We start from the raw sequence: 18,005 nt of genomic DNA, 5'->3' as shown, positions 1-18,005 counted from the left end.
GTGAGTACTTTGGATGCTCACCAACAGTAGTGAGTAGCTCTGAGGCTTCTTACCATTTCACTCTGTGGCTGAGAGCAGTAGTATCTCTTGCAAACTGATTGCAACATTTTGTAGTCTTTCCTCTATGCCTATCACAGGACGCACACAACAGCGGTGTGAGGAAAATTGCAAAAACATTTTTGCAAATGTTAAGCCAAATTATGTGCAATTTTGCAAATTTTCCTTTTTTACCATTTTTTACTTCTCCAAAATCACATTTTGTAAAGACAACAAAGGATTAAAAAATGTAAGTCAGTGGTTTCAGTTTGCAGCTTCACACACCCTTATTGCTGACCTGGCATGGATATCAATGTGAGTCCACATACGAAGGTGTTTTGTTTACACGTGCACATGAAAACAGAAGAAATTGTAATAAATAAAACACTGACCACAGAGCCTGGTGCGATGATCTGTTGAAAGCTAGGCATGGTTGAGTCTCGTTATTATTATCGCCCACATTGCAATGTCTTGTTAGTGATACGTTTCCCTATCTTTTTAGTCTGGCCAGGCATCACTTAAGTATAGGAGAACAGAATACAGCGGGGCTTGTGTAAAAATGTCCTATTTTCTTCTGTCCGAAAGGAGGTAAAGCAGCAATAGAAACCTTGCTTCTGCACTTTATTAGGACATTTTGTCAGGCAGGCTGTGGTCATTTTCATGTGTTACAGCCTTTAGTGTCTCCAGTTCTTTTTCTCTTCTAGTGCAAGGCCATGAAAAAAGTGAACGTATTCTCAGTGTGTTATGGATATGTGGGTCTGCACGTCTGAGCCACGTATGTGAGTGACTTGTGAGAGTGTATTGGGACAGCTGAATGTATATGTGTAGTAGGTGCATACGACTGAGTAGCAGTGTATATACCAGTGTGAGTCTGCACGTGTATGCGTTACCCCGAGTGCGATCACAAATGTGAGCCAGTCTGCGTGGCACGACTGTGCACTTATTTACAATGTAGGCACACTTTTAGTGCTTGCACATAAGCATGCCAGGGCATGCATGTGAATTTACATGAAAGCACAAGAATGAGAGTGAATACACATACAAGCCTGTGTTTGCATGGAATGGATAAGGATGCACAGGCATGTATGTGCACTAATACACATTTACGAAAATGTGTTGTGTTATTCTGTTGTTTAGGCTAATCACTTTACAAACACCATGGTCAGAATTTTCTCTTGACATGAATCCCCTGAGAACGTAATTCATATACATATTTTTTCTTAACGATTACTTGTGTGCTATAAGAACACAAATCTACCACGTGTGCTGATATATTTTATGAATCAATTGTAATTTAGTTTTTGTATCAGCTTGAAGCTCACTAACTCCATAACATTATTGCACGCTTACATGAATTTCAGGGGTGGCTCCTCTGCAATGATGGAGTGTCGCCCCAGAGGCTCAGAGCCAGCAGGTTAAAAATAAAACGATAAACTATAATCATTTTATTTTTATTTTCTCGGCTCTGAACCAGTGTGTGCAGGGAGGGATGGGGCTGGACCATGGGAGGGGGGAGGAGGACTGGTTTGTGCACTCATAAGTGCACATGTGTTTTTTTGGCCGGCTGTCTCAGGCCGGCCAAACACACATGCACACTTTGGTTTCTTCATCTGGGCTGTATTGAACAGCCGGGTTGGACAAACAGCACAGACTCCCTATTCTGAGCGGAGCGCCAAAGCAGCCTGCTCAGGCCAATCCCAGCGCTGCTCTCCTAGCATGAGAGCAGCGCGGGGATTGCACAGGGAGTCTCTGCTGCTGTCCCAGTGTATGCAAGGACCAGGAAGAACATGGAGGCACGAGGAGTGATGTGACTCGGCAGCTTCAGGTAAGTGGTCTTTAAAAAATTATTAACACCCAATGCTCCCTGCGCACCCACCCCACCACCTCTTCATTGTGTCAGACGCAACGGATAATTTTAAATTTTTTTTTATTCATCATCAAGAATTTCCGATTCATTATTTCATTATTACACAGAATATATACATTGATTGATTAAACCAACTAAAAAAGGAAAGACAGAAGAGGATTTCCCTCCAAAATATGCAAATAAACATATTCAAACAAAATATATAATGGAAACCAAGAAGGAACATTTTCTAGTCGTCTTCAAACCTCAGTTTCCATTCCGCTACTGGAGCCCATATTCGTTTGCCCAATTGTTTTGCCTTCCATCCCCTTTTGTCATATAATGCTTTCTCTAGCGTATATATGGCAAGCAATCGTGCCATCCATTGCTGAAACGTTGGCGGATTTGGGTCTTTCCACACAGTTGCAATACACAACCGACTTACTGTCATTGCTAAGTATATAAATACACGCAGTTTTTGCCACAGAACCCTGGGACTGTCATAGACCTTCAACCGCCGCATTAAGGATCACCACGCCTCCCCACTAACCTGCACTCGCTGGTGAGAGCGTCTTCTGCAATCGGCAGAAGTAGATATCGCTTCCAGCTGTGTGCTTCGTGGGTAGAGGCCAGCGGGGAATCAGAGGAACAGGCTACCGACCGGGGGACTGCGAGGACCAGCATTCCACAGCTAGCGCAGCTGGTGCCTCTTCCCCCGGCGGCCACGCCTACTGCTACCGGCTCAATACCTTTCGCGACACCCGCTCCGTGGGTGCCGCTCACACGCAGTTTTTGCCACAGAACCCTGGGACTGTCATAGACCTTCAACCGCCGCATTAAGGATCACCACGCCTCCCCACTAACCTGCACTCGCTGGTGAGAGCGTCTTCTGCAATCGGCAGAAGTAGATATCGCTTCCAGCTGTGTGCTTCGCGGGTAGAGGCCAGCGGGGAATCAGAGGAACAGGCTACCGACCGGGGGACTGCGAGGACCAGCATTCCACAGCTAGCGCAGCTGGTGCCTCTTCCCCCGGCGGCCACGCCTACTGCTACCGGCTCAATACCTTTCGCGACACCCGCTCCGCGGGTGCCGCTCACACGCAGTTTTTGCCACAGAACCCTGGGACTGTCATAGACCTTCAACCGCCGCATTAAGGATCACCACGCCTCCCCACTAACCTGCACTCGCTGGTGAGAGCGTCTTCTGCAATCGGCAGAAGTAGATATCGCTTCCAGCTGTGTGCTTCGTGGGTAGAGGCCAGCGGGGAATCAGAGGAACAGGCTACCGACCGGGGGACTGCGAGGACCAGCATTCCACAGCTAGCGCAGCTGGTGCCTCTTCCCCCGGCGGCCACGCCCACCGCCTACACGGTCATAAGAGAACAGAACTCCACCGCGACGCGGGACGCGCGCGGGGCGGAGATCAGGGCGAAGTCCGGGCAAAGAGCGGGCCGTTTGAGGCCGTTCGAGAACGTAAGAGACCGGACCGGGCTACCCCTGGAAATTTTGGTTGTTCCTTTCTGCCTCTCCTGCCTCTCCCTCCTCATTCCATCATTTGGCCTCTTCCTGCATCCCAAAGACATATCGTTAACCATGAGTAAAATGGAGACGAGGAGCAAAGCCAACTTGGCTGTCACAGGACCCACGACGCCCGCTGCTGCCCAAGGTAAAATTGACAATTACTTTTTAAAGGCTGGATCTTTGTTGATCGATGACATTACTCTTTTAGAAAGACGTATTTCCCAAGAAATCGAGTGGGTCCGGAGATCGTCGATGGGTACTCTAGCAATGGCAAAAACCCCCGAGGACAGGCGGAATACAGACAGCTTGCAGCTTGGAGCTTGTGGAGGGGTCCAGCCATCTATCAGCATAGATCTCCCAGAGGGAACCCTAAGTGACCTCGAAGATATGAGTCTTCTCTCACTCCCATTGACACAAACCACACAACCGCCAATCTTTACAAATATGGGAGAAGACATTGAACTAACGGTACAAAGCCCTATTTCACCGAGGGGAGTTTCTCCACTGGCAACAAACACCCCAAACTTAACAGGGTTGTCAAACTCAGGTCGGGGTCAAAGGGAGGGTGCAATACAAAAAAGGAAAATGGGGAAACAGAGCCATAAGGAAAGGAAATCGAAAAAATCAAAGTCAGGGGCAACATACAATAAATCTAGCATCGACAATACCATACATGATAGATCTCCATCAGCGATAATGAAGGGCCCTCTTCTGGAATTAGCTAGTAACACCACCACTGAACTGCCACCTCCTGCACTAGAACACAACACCGAGTCAGCTGAAGAGGACATAACATTAGCAGACATAGGAAACCTCCTTAAATCAATCATAAGTCCCCTAGAAGCGCGCCTGATTAAAATTGAAGCGAGGCTAATTAAAATTGAAAAAACTGCCTTACAGCTTATGGATAGCAGGAAACCTGGGGTTCCTTGTCCTATAGCCTCCAACATAGACCCGAAGCAGAAAAAGAACCCTGAGCTTCAGAAACTTGCCAAAAGCAATGAGGCCGCAATAACATTAATTGGTACCAAAAACTATAAACCAGCCAGTGATCATTTATCCAACCTAAAAGCCAAACCACTTCTACCAGCGTCCCCAATAGGTGTCTCCCACAAGCAACCCCCTAGTGTACAGCAAACATCTGCAGTCATTAATACTGCGCATTCACAGTCACAACATACAAGTGCACCAAAACCCACATCAAGTACCAATCAAAATTCCCAGGATTTTAATAACACGGTGCCAAAATCACAAAAAACAGTAACTGTTAATCTCCCGCCAGAGGTAGCTCCATACACCGTTATTTTAGCTGGGGCACCCGAACAAAAACCGGCTGCAAGCGAGACAGGGGCCTCACTAAAAAACAAAGTAATCAACTGGCTATCCACATACAGACCACTTCCCAGAGGTATGACCAGCGACATTCGCATGGTAAGAAGAGTCTCGTGGGTAGGCAAGAGACCTAAAACAATCAGTGGCGACTGCATATTGGTGAGCTTTAAAGAACCAGGAACAGTCTCTTATATCTGTGGTTCCTTCTCAGAGGATGAGGGAAATAACATTCATCCACTCCCTCTTTCGTTCTTCTATCCATCAAATACTCACATACCCACTGACCAGAGACGGGGACACTACCACGATTCACTGGGAAATTGGGGGGGCAACCAGGGAGGGAGGAGAACCCCCTATAATCAAACGCGAACACCTTTTGATTACCCGCTAACTTATGATGACCCCCAAGGTTGGGAGACTGTAAAGAGAAGAGGAAGGGGTGGATTCGAAAGAGAAGTACCCTGGCCCCCTAGATATTACCAGCCACTGTTTCTACCGACCTTCAACCGATATGACTGCCTTGAAACGGTGGATTGACAGCTGGCCTCTGAAGAAAGGGCATCTAGGCTAACACCAGGGCATGATATATCTCAATCTACCGACGATGGCGGTCTAAATCCCCCCAACTCTATCTACGGGGAGGAGAACTCCGTTATTAGAACTTCTGGAACTTTTCAACAGAGAGAAGAAAGGGGAAATAACTTAGAGGGTACATCCATGGGACAAGGTCTGACTCAGAGGTTATCCCCACCAGCCCACATAAACCAAATGACTAACCAAACCATGAAGGGGACTAGGCTCCATGTCCCCCAAATACTAAAACTGCTATCATGGAATCTGGCAGGCCTGGCCAATAAAATAGACTCGGACTCCTGGGCTGAATTAATCAATTCCAAAAGTGCCTGTCTCTTTCAAGAGACCTGGGCAAGGGAGGAGTTCACTTATAGGGGTTTTGAGATATTCTCGATACAAGCTAAATGGGGAGGGAGAGGCCGACCATCTGGAGGTTTGGCAATCTGGGTGGCTTCGGATCTAGGCTGTTAACTTCACGATATACCGTGGACTCGGAAGACATACTGGCTGTTCTCCTCGAATGGCCAAGTCTTCACAAATTACTTGTAATAAATATATACTCCAGGCCAGTTCCAATAGCTGCCACTTCCAAAACCATTGAGGCACTGTCCCGGCTTCTAGAAACCATCCCAGAAGGCATACCATACCTAATAGGGGGTGACTTTAACTCGCATTTTGAACCGCTACCTGGTTTACTTGATGGACCCTCCCTAGAGGAGGATTCAAGTTGGCAGGTCCCGCAAACAGAGGCTCCCCCTCCCAGAGCATGGACACCGCTAGCCGTACAGATAAATACATTTACTCTCACCCACGGACTGAGAGCTTGTAACGGCCGCACTAGGTCTGACATCCCGAGCAAATGTATGTACAATAAAGTAGGGAGGGAATCTAGACTAGATTACTTCTTGGTACAGTTGCATGCCTGGAAAAGGGTGGTGGATTTTAGAGTAACACCTAGAGAGGACAGTGATCACAATGCCCTTGAACTAGACTATGTCATCCCTTGCTTGGAGGAGAGGGCGCTAAATGAGCAAAAGCCCAGAGAGGGATACCTCCTAGATAACAATAGAAAGAGGATAAGATGGGAAAATCTTGCTTCCAGCGAAGACAAGCTAGCTGCCCTTTATGCTGGAATCATCCCAATCTTGGAGGAGGCTTTTGAGCTATGGAACCTAGACTCCTTAAAGGAAACTAGCGAGGATCTCGTACATGTACATGAGCACCTAATTAGAAAACTTGAAGCTGACCTCTTCTGCACCAGACCTCTTAGAACTCAGGGATTGAACAAAGGCACTTGGTTTAACACCGCATGCCGTGTTGCAAAACGTGACCTCCTATCTATTATAAAAGCAGGAGGCCCGAGGGAAGAGATCTGCTCCAGAAGGAGGGCATACAAAATACTCATAGCCAACGCCAAGAAAGAGTGGGATGTGCAGCACTGGGAGAATCTATCGGAGTCCTTAGCAATAAGAGACTCCCGTAGATTCTGGAGAATAATTAATCATGGATGTGGAGATCTTCCCCCGGCAATTGAACATAACATTGCCGCATGCGTCTGGCAAAAACATTTCCAGTTGTTATACTCCCTAGAGAATGGGGGGACAGAACCATCACCACCCATCATTCCTGATAGTCAGACCCCTGATCCCTTTACTGTAAAGGAGATCAGGATGGCGATAGCAGGGCTGTCCTCGGGTAAGGCACCAGGCCTAGATGGGGTGCCGGGTGACCTATATAAGCACGAACCTGGAATCTGGGCACCCTACCTCATGGTGTAATTCAATGCAGTGCTGGGGGGAATGAAAATGCCAGATACTTGGCTGGGGCAGAGGTGGTCCCGATTTTTAAAAAGGGGTCGCCCCTGCTCCCAGCCAACTATCGCCCAATCAGCCTCATTGATGTCTCCCAGAAGTTATTTGGAAGATTAATACTCAACAGGCTGCAAAGTTGGATAGAGGAGACTGACATTCTGAGCCCTCTCCAGGCGGGATTTAGAAAAGGAGTCTCCACAGTCGACCAAATACTTAGACTGAATATTATCTACTGGAAGACGGTACTTATCGAAGGTGGGACTCTGTACGCGGTCTTTGTAGACCTCCGTGCCGCCTTCGATTTAGTCCCGCGGGCTAAATTGTGGGTGGTGCTGGCTGAGCTGGGTGTCCCAGGAGATATTCTCCATATCTTAATCAGGTTGCACACTGACAACTATGCCCGAGTTAGATATGGAAAGGGAGGCAGGCTGACGGACAGATTCCCCGTTCACGGAGGGGTAAGGCAGGGCTGCGTACTGGCGCCGACCCTGTTTTGCTTATTCGTGAACGGGGTGATAGAGCACTTGAACAGGATCCCTAACATCGATGCTCCACAATTGAACAACAGCAGGGTGCCAGCGATTATGTTCGCAGATGACACCCTGCTGCTGTCAAAAAACACCAATGGGGCTTCAGAGGATCCTGAATGGGTTTTTGGGGTTCTGTAACGGAAGGGGCTTGGAAATAAACCCCTCCAAAACAAAATTTATGATCCTCAACCCCAAACCCAAAAGCTGGCCAAATCCCCGCCTAGGAACTACATCCCTGGAAAGGGTTCATGTAATAGAATACCTTGGTATAACCCTCAACCAGAACCTGACATGGCTGCCACATAAAACAAAAGCAACTACAAAATTAGTCCAGAGGGCAGGTGCCATTACAAGAATTGCCAAAAAATCTCCTCTCCGTCCATTGGCACCCGCCATCCACATTTACAAAGCTCAAGCCCGGGGGGGTATCACTTATGGGGGTGAGCTCTGGGGACACATCTTGTTAGGCACCATACAAGTTGCAGAAAATAACTTTATAAGACAATTAGCTGCACTTCCCCCGAGCACTCCTCTTCTCCCCCTAAGAATGGATTTAGCATTACGACCAATCACGGAGGAATTGGGCCTTAAACCCTTGACCTACTGGAAGCGCTTGTGGAGCAGTCAGGATCTGGTACATTACAGAAATGAACTGCAGGAACTCCTAAGATCAACCTACGCCACCAAAATCCCATGGATAAAGTACATTAGGGATATGTGTTCGACCCTCGGAGTCCCAGAGCTATGGTCCAAACCGGAAATAGTGTCCGTAAGGATCTCTAGAAAGGAACTTTCAAACTTATTCTATAGCGTTATGCTCCAGAAAACTCTGAGTTCTATTCGGGAAGGATCCTTAACCGACACATTCATCAAGGTAAAAGACTCATATAGCTCTGAATATGTACTAGATGACATGACACCTGTGTTCGTACGGAAGATCTATATGCAATGGAGGTATGGATCTCTCCCCTTGAGGTCCCTTACTAAATCTTGGGCAGGCCATCTGGACTCAGGGGTCTGTCCAGCCTGCAACTATAAACTGGAAAGTGATCTTCACGTGGTTCTGTTCTGTAGAGCCTACAGCAGAATAAGGAGTGTTTGGCTGGTCCCTTATTTAAAGAACTTGGGCTTCCGAACCTATGCTCCGGCCTACAGAATCCTTAAGACAGACCTATCGGCACCAACAGTGTTCGTAATGGCAAAATTCCTGACGGCAATGTGGCGAATACGCACAAAAATAATCAAGGACACTATAGCTGCATGATCATTTTACCTTTCAACTGCCTTGCACATTAGTCTTCAAATAGATTTGCTCTTATTTTAAGTAAAGTGCACCTTAGTAATTAGATTGCATCCATGAGTTGGGAAACTGTTTTAAAAATGTATAGTATATTTTATAATGTTCTTAACCGTAGAAATGATGGAAATCCCTTGTACATCTTTTATGATCTTTTACGATCGAAATAAAGATTATTTATATTTGAATTTAAATATAAATTCATCATGACGATTTTCTACCCCATCTTTGATGACCCCTAGAACCATTACTTTGTTTGCCAAGCTGATAGGGATCTGCAACTGATAAATTTTAAATGAGTTTATTTGTTATTCTGTGTTGCACACAGCACATTTTAGTTAAGCCGTTCTAGTTGGCGCCTTCTTGTTCTGCAGATGGCACACTGAAGAAAGGATGTCAGAAAGTAGTGGAGTCGGCCTTTTGCTGGTGAAAAATGTATCTCCTTCCAAAGATTTCTTTCATTCTTCATATAACAAGAGCCTGATACCTGCTCATTAGTGCCTCTCTGTAGGTTTCTGTTGAACACGTGTTCCACCTCCCTTCACTTGCATTGGGAAAAAGTGCATAAATGTAACACCAAAATGTGTGGATTTTTGCATTAAATGCTGCAACTGATTGGAATTGAAGCATTGGTCCATTGACTAAACAATTGGTTATTTTGAAAGCTTGTTGGCGATGGCTATTTTTACATTAAACGCTTGTGCTAGCCTCAGTTTTTGTTTTCTTTTACACCCAGAACTAAAACCTCATACTGCTAGCAGGGTAGCAGAGGGATAGATACTAGAATTGAGGGATGTGCGAGAGAAGGTGGAGGAAAATAGCAAACCATAGACCTAGAAAACAGGTACTCCTTTTGCATCGTGATTCATGCCCACAGAAGCATGGTATTATGTTGTGTTGTTTTAGCGTGCATACACACACACAGACACACTAATACACGTTGTGTTAAAAAAAGACTACATTTATATGTTGTATTCATCCTCAGCAAAGCAAGGTATGCCATGTGAAATGTTTGTTAAGTCTGAGAAAACTTGCAACATTTTGCAGAATTCTACAGCGTGCTTCGAGACTCTTTAATGGAATGAGAGGATCTTCTCGCCTCCTGTGGGTGTGGTACACAAACCGCAATCAACGCAGGGGAAACCTCAGTTCTCCTTATCCATCCCCCACAAGCACTCTGAATTTCCTGGAATGATCACACAAAAGTGAGAACAGAGTGAGTCATGCCATTTATATAACAGTTATAAGCATTGTGTAACATGGTATAGGTTCAATATTTTTTTTTTTTTTTTTTAAACAAAACCCTGCTTTGGGATTTTGTTTCTGAAGAAACAAATACTTGTTAAAAGTTTGATGGGTAGCCGTCATGTTTTACAGAGCTGCCTGTCAAGCCTTTTACTTATGGACAGGGACTGCCGTGACAGCGGTTCCTGTCAATGACTAGAGTTGTCCGGTGGGCCAGCAGACAACTCTATAGTGCCCACACCGCCATTCACTCCCGCCCGCCTGTACATATACACACTTCCTCCCCAATGAAACTCTGGAGACATGATTATGGGAAAGAACTGCTGCAGGTTTATTTCATACAACACACGTATGACGTTTTAGGTGGGTCATCTTACGGGCAATCCAAAGCAGGCAGCCCCTCGCTGTCCCGCATGCCTAAGGAGCCATCTTGCACGGCGAGTCGATGCTCAGACGGTGCAGCACATTACCAACTTCGTTATATTCACGCCCCCCCCCCCCCCCTGTCGGGGCGGAGCGGTGTGGCACACCCCGGGTCGGTTCAGGCCCCCCGACCGCCCGAAGGACTAACGGGGCGCCGTCGCGGTTTCCAGGAACCTCCTTCGGCTCCTGGTCCTTGGCTCAGGCACCCTTACTGTGCCAGGCAGAGGTACCCTTACTGTACCCTTCTGCTGCAGAGGTACCCTTACTGTACCCGTCTGCTTCCAGATTGCCCTGTAACTCCGCCACAGCTCTGGAGGAGGCCCCCGTCGATGACAGAGCCCACCCACCCACCTAGCCACTTCCAGTCGCTTTTCCGTGCCTCTTGTACTACCAGGAGGAAATGTCAACTCCCAAACTGGCCAAGTGTTCCCAGTCTTAGTCATCGCACCCTTCGATTTTCCTCTCGTATTGGTACTTGCCTAAAGAAACCCAAGTCCCTCCCCCCATGAATCATCATGGGTCTGTTGACCTCCTTTAGGAAATGGTCTACTGCTACAGTTTCCCCTTAACTTAGTTTATACCTAATGGATCCAAAGATCATCGCATTGGTGGTGACCCCTTCCAAACGCTGCATGCCCTTGGATATATAACATGGGGAGGTCTCAATTCTAGCAGGGCTAGTTACCATCGCCATTCCCTCCGCTTACATCAGTCGGCTCGGTGACCTTGCATAGGGATTGCTGATACCGGAGTTAACTGTAATGCACCCCAGGTGCTCAGTATCGTACATTACCCTCAGTCTGAACAGGACCACCTTGCACCTTTGCGTCATTCCTTTCGCCCACCCCAACGATTGGGGCCCAGTTACTCCAGGGGTTGTCTTATTCCGGTTTCGAAACTCGCTTCCTGGCTAATATCCAGGATAATACCCCTGAGTTATTTCTTCCACACACTGGAATCCTTCGAATGTCGCATTGTGGACTGTGGAGGATATGGGCTCTAGAACCTTGGGACCTCCGCTGTCCCATGTAACACAACATGCATCACATGCAAACTGCTTTGATTACCCACTTGCACCATGTCTTGTCCCTGTGTAATGTGCATGTTACCGGACAGCGTCCTGCCATCCTGCCTTGGGATGCGTGGCATCGCAAACCGTTGTTATCCCTATGAAATAGCAGAGGGCAACCTGAACTGAAGTACTTTCCATTGCGAGGGTGACCTGGCATGTGCTTGGCATGTTTAGCATTTTAACATGTACATATTGGGGAAATTATTTATTAGCCAAACAGATCGCAAACCGTTATTATCACTATGACATAGCAGTGTTGGGATAGAGCACAGTATGTTTGCTTTTGTAGGAGCTAAGGAGTTACCTATTTCTGAAATATGCATCGATATTTTTATTGCATATGCGGAGAAATTATTTGCACAGGGTTTCAGCTCGCCGTCGAATTCTAGGCACCTTCCCTGCACATCAGTTTACTATTTCGCATTACTACCATAATGTGAGCAACCCTTGAATTTAAATTATGAAACACGTGGAGGTAAAGCTACTTCTGTAGTTTGTCGAGGGGCCAAAGTCACACAGATCTTTCTGTAACTTACTCTTGTTTTAAGGAGCGTTACAAAAGTTACCCGTACTACTCCATCAATCCGTAAAGGTGTCCTAAAGTGGTTCATTACATAATGTATACAAGGTTAACGCATAGTAATGCCCCTTCTGACAACTACTTGCACTAGATCATGCTACAGTATAGCATTGTTGTACCTCTACTTGTACTCTGTACTTCAGCGACTTGCCCATCCGAGTTGCAAGAACCATTTTGCCCACCATATCCTCTCGCAGGGGTATGTTGCAGAAGTGGTGTCTCCACCTGCTCCTTCTGCTAACGACCATAGCTCTAGGGGTGAGTGGTTTAGGGTCACTTCGTGAACTCATCCCCCTATCCTCCTCTTCAGGCCTTAAAACTGACCTCCAAGTTCTCATTGGTCGGGGACACCTCCAAAGTTACTTGGTGCCCTTTCATCTCTCCCCTAGCCTCAGGAAGTGTTGTCCCCGTGCGGTGCTCGTGGTTGGATGGTCTGCCAGTTCCAGCAGTCCATCTTCTACCTGTCTATAGTACTTTGTCATATTTACTCGAGTTAGCGTCATAACTGCGTTTTGGCACCACTAGCTGTCCGTTCATCAGCTCTCTACTAATTGAGAATCGCTACCTAAAACCTCTATTATAGTTATAGTTATGCGCTTACCCAATTTTTATTGCACCGCTGCAACCTAGTTACTAGAAGACAACACCACAACCCACCTGCTGCCCTGGCTAAACGCAGGTGACTTGTCTTCCCTGGCGTAAACCGTGCCTGCCCTTGTTAGCAGAGGAATGCCCTCCCGTGTCTATCTTGGCTTGTTTCTATATGCTGCCTGATGAAGTTCCTCCTAAAGGCCCGAGCTTTGGGTTGGTGCTCAGCTAGGGTGCCGCTGGCTGGTATTTTACAGTTTGACATTGCTTCCAATTAATAATACCAGACCACAGTACACATACGACACGCCCGTACCAATGGCCTGCCGATGCCCATTAGTATAATATACCTGAAGCCATGTGAGTAGGGTCGTTCCCCAGCGTGGTTCCTGCATTGGAGACAGAAAATATTCATTAGAAGCCCTGCCCCCCCCCTTGTCTGCCAATCCAATTCTCTGCAATGCAACAGGGATCAACAATGCCCCACACGCTACCCAGGCCAGCCTGGTTGGAGTTACGCTAACTCGATTGTCCCCATCCTCTTCACACTCCTGAATATAACACAAGTCCTATCTATCTTCCTTTCAAATAGATATTATATTCCCCTTGACTCTGGACGTGCCTTTATAGCGTGTACCTGTGGTTTGGAGCTTCCATTTTGCAGTGATATCCCTCACCCTGAAGTTGATACTCAATTGTGACGTGCACCCGTCCCTTTCTCCTGTCAATACACTGTCTGTTTCCTCTTGCATTGTGTTTGTTTCGTTCCTTGTGCGGGTGGCCCTATTGTCTTACATGATGCTTGTCTTTTATGTTTGATAGTCGCTATGTATTGCAATATTATTCCTCACTTGTCCCTCTTGTGGTTAGTGTCCGCCATTTATCGCAGAATTATACTTCTACCTGTGTTTGGCGCTCTACTGTAACACGCACATGCCACCTTTCTCTCGTAACACACTGTTTGCTATCTCTACAAGTCTCTGCATCTGGTTCTTGCACCAATGCCACCCTTGCCTACGTAACGTATGTTCGTGTGTTTGACTGCCTGCCATGTATTGCAGGATGTACCTCTAATTGTACTTTGTATCCCTTTGTAACATGCCCACCTGTCACTTCATCCTCCTGCAATGCACTGTTTGCAACCTGTTGCATTTTTGCACACATCCATCGTTTTCTGTCCAGTATCCCTCATTCTAAGTGCTGGTTGTGACTGGGCGATGCTGCAACCTACGTACCAATCCAGGGAAAACAATCATTCAGTTTGGACCCTTGCTGAGGCATCACGCTGTAATTTTGTCCAAAACCAGCACTCTGATCTAGGCCAACTCCCAAACTGGGCATTCTTAACAAGCACTACATACCCCCGCTGATATTATCTGTCACCTGCTTTTCTTCCCATAAAAGGCATAATCTATTTTTATGACACGCTACTGTGCGTCTTTACATTAACAAGGTTTCCTATACTGTCTTGGATTGCTCTCGTTATTGTGCTCGGATTCAGATAGATTGCTCCTTTGGCAGGGTTCTGTCCTGAGCTGCTGTCTTCCTACCACGAATCTACCTAATGTCGGGGATCCAAGGTCATCCAAACTCCAAAAGGAGAGCCTTTGTTACAGCTATACAGCAAAGGAAAGCTTGGGGGCATGGAGTCCTCCATATTCAAAACCCCACCAATGGCTTAGACACCAATGACAGGAACTACTGACTTGCCCTTAGCTACCCCTTGCAATACCTGCACCAAGGGGTATTAAAGCAGTGGCAGAAACAAATTAGACATGTCTCTTATATCCCCATTTCCTTCTACAAAGTGCATGCTTTGTCAAATCTCTCAAAGGAGCATAGATGAGCATACTGAATGGTAGGGGCATAGGCCACAACAGTGATGTCGCCGGCTCTGGTAATCTAACCGGTCACCTCACCATGAGAATCATCTGTACACCATCACTTTCTAATAAAAGGGAGAATATACTTTTATAAAGATGGCAATAAAAGATTGCTAACCATGTCGACCAGAATCCAGCAGTGCTTGTCCGCACTGCAGCACAAAATCTGCCTAGCTGGTGGCTTCAATACAGATTTAACAGCAGCATGCTCTTCGATTTTATGGGCAGAGTGGGAATTATTTAAGCAATGTTATCAAAAGGGGGAGAGCAAACCAAGGTAGTTACTGACTCGGATTTGACTCTAGAATATTAGGTGCATGTCTCCTGTGAATGACACATCCACAGACAAAGTGGTTCCCCTTGGCTAGTATGGCAATGTGTATTATTTGAGAGCACGAACATCTTTAGAGTTGCCCGAGCTAAGCAATGCCCAAACTAAAGTTCAGGAAAATCATAATACAGAATTAATCACTGCCGAAGCCAGCAGGCTGACCCGAGCGCTGTTGGCTCGCTAAAGCTTATTTAAAGTTGTTTCAAATCTACTTTACCAAACTGCACAATTAAACACCAAATGTTGCCATCTTCTTACAAACTTTTAATTCCGAATAGAAGTCCAAGGGTCGCGCCACAGTAGAACACTGTGGAACTGGCAAACGCGGTGCTTTTCATGAAGTATTCGAACAATTCACTCAGCTTTGACAAAATTTGTAAATTAATATATTTGGGAATTTGCGGAGTAATTACATTCCTTATAGCTTCGTGGCCATGTTCTCAAAGATGGCTCATCAAATCTGAGAAGGTTTTCAAGATGCTTGACCTGGTCAAAATGCCCTACATAGGAATAATGTTTTTTTTTTACGTGCTTTTTTCCCCTCGTTATGTTCGCTGCAACCTTTGTTGTATAAGCCTATTGTAATCAATACTTTTTATGCCATCATTGTGTAGGCGAAATAGTTATTTATGACTGACTGACTAAAGATTCCTAGCAGCCGTTAAGACCTCCAATAAATATTGTAACTTTGACTAAAACCCTCCCATAACTTCCGCCTACCAACAATTGACCATCCAACATGATCCTAACGAGTGCATTTGTATACGACTGCAGGAAAGATGCTAAAAGCCGGGAAAGGCATCCAATGTGTAAGTTAAGGAATAAGTAAAATCTACAATATAATAGTTCAAAACAGATTCCAAAAGGCACCAATATCTAGGCGCTGCTGGTGTCGGATGTGATACAGGGCCCCTTAATAGTAGTACTGGAAAAGTCACACGTAGTCGGCAGGATCGAACCTGCGCGGGGAAACCCCAATGGATTTCAAGTCCATCGCCTTAGCCGCTCGGCCACACTAAGCGTTCTATTCTGGGCCGGCGCCCCATCCTAGGTAATGGGGCGTCCCGTCGTCATGCTCCGGTAAGATGCGCCAAAGCGCTTAAGACAGTTTATGATTTAATGTTTGACCGGTAAGAGCCTGGCGTTCGGTCTGCTCTCTTCGCAGTGCGCATATGTCAATGCACTTTAAACAGTGTGGACGGGACATCTGGTATTTTTTGGCGGTTGTTCTACATCAGTCAAATTCTAAAGTAGACCAATAAAACGAAACAAACATTCCCTTCAACTTATCTAAAGAGAAACCTGTTTCCAGATCATGGGCGAAAGGGGAATGCATTTAGTAAATACATAAAGGTTGGGGACCCTTAATCCAAACGTCCTACATATTCGATAAACAAAGATTCCAAAATTGGACCACTTTGAAGTGATGAAAATATAAAACTTTGCGAACCGAAAGAAGTAAGAAGCGTTTGGGTCTTCTTTTCATCCATACACCGTGGATAAACGGAGGTTGCAGATTTAGTACTGCGGGGCATGAAGGAGTAACTAGAAAGACATTCCAACAATTTTAACACGATAAAAGACTACACCTTGGGTTCGCTGTTCCGTACTATAAACTGTTAATTTACAAAACTTTAGCCACAACGCTATCGGGGCACTTACAATAATGTTCTGAAAACCTTTTACAGCTGGCGCTTTATAGCTACCACAAAGCGCATGAAGTAGATAGGGCTCCGAGGTAGGCGCGCTGAAACCCGGCCTACCTGACTGAACGAAACCGCCTGACGCCCCCGCAGCTATTCAGATAGGGCTCCGAGAGCGTGAAAAAGTGTGCAAGGCCTTGAAGATTTATTCCCTCAGACACTGGGGAAAGTTACCATCCCGAAAGGGAGAGAGACCCGGGGGCGGGCCACTAGATGGGGTCCCATGTGGGCCATAGCCGGCGTGCGTGGACCCAGGGGCGGCGAAAGCTACTGGCGCTGGGCCACGTGGGGTGCACAGCAGGAGCCGAGGGCACCGACCCCGGCTCCCATGCGCGCCGGTAAAGTGAAGCGTGCAGGAGGCCACAGAGGGCACTGACGCGCATTCACAGAAGCGATGCTCCTGCCCATTATTCAACCTGGCGGCGGTCCAGGGGGGGGGAAAGCTACTGGCACTGGGCTGGGCGTTAAAGTGCAGCGTGCAGGAGGCCGCAGAAGGCACTGACGCGCATTCAATCTGTAGGCGGTAAAAGCCGGGAAAATAACGCTCTAAAACGAGGAGCAACTCTCACCGCCCGCCTGGTAGCAACTCGAAGTGCTCAGCCGCCCGCCTGCCCATGCGGTCGCGACCGCCGTTTGGCCTCGTCTCCCTCCCCCCGTGGCATCCAACCACATGCCCCTGTACAACCTGGGCTTGACCCAGGGACGGGGCGGGGGGGGAGGAGAGAGCGTGGCACTCACCCAGAAGATGACGACGACGACGATTAACAGCGCTTGAGCCGCGGGAGACTGGGAGAACGAGAGGCCGAGCCTTGGCCACCTTGGTGGATATAGTGCGTTCGCCCCTCCCACCTGAAGGCCCTCCCCTGGCCTGTGATTGGTGAACGCGGGGCGCCCTATCAGTGTCGGCTGGAGTTTCTGCCGGGTGGGACTAAACCGCTGTCCCGCCCTTGTTCCCCTGCGGGTCACGCGGTCATCGGGCAAATTTGGAGGATGGCGTTGGATTATTTTACTCTGTCGCCCTGACGGAGTTGAATCTGTGCTCTGACGTCTAAGCCAGGCCCTGAGTTTACAACATTGATGTCCTTTAACACTATGAAGGGCACTGCTGGGAGAACATCTGTACTGGGAGACTTGGACAGGGACTTCGTGTAAAGATAGTCTGCATTAACAGCTGCTATCTATCTATAGCTTTCCCATTGGTTGCACTCCCTAGCACTGCTCTTGCGATACTTCGT

The 18,005-nt window shown here is 47.1% G+C and overlaps 1 protein-coding gene across 2 annotated transcripts in view; it reads right to left on the bottom strand.

Moving 5' to 3' along the window:
• Nucleotides 1–18,005, bottom strand: part of LOC144823038 (uncharacterized) — a 203,833-nt gene that overhangs the window by 106,160 nt on the left and 79,668 nt on the right. The window lies entirely within an intron of this gene.

This window comes from Lissotriton helveticus, chromosome 3_1 (genome assembly GCF_964261635.1).
Source record: "Lissotriton helveticus chromosome 3_1, aLisHel1.1, whole genome shotgun sequence".
Lineage (NCBI taxonomy): Eukaryota > Metazoa > Chordata > Amphibia > Caudata > Salamandridae > Lissotriton > Lissotriton helveticus.
This window is presented reverse-complemented; position numbering and strand designations above follow the sequence as displayed.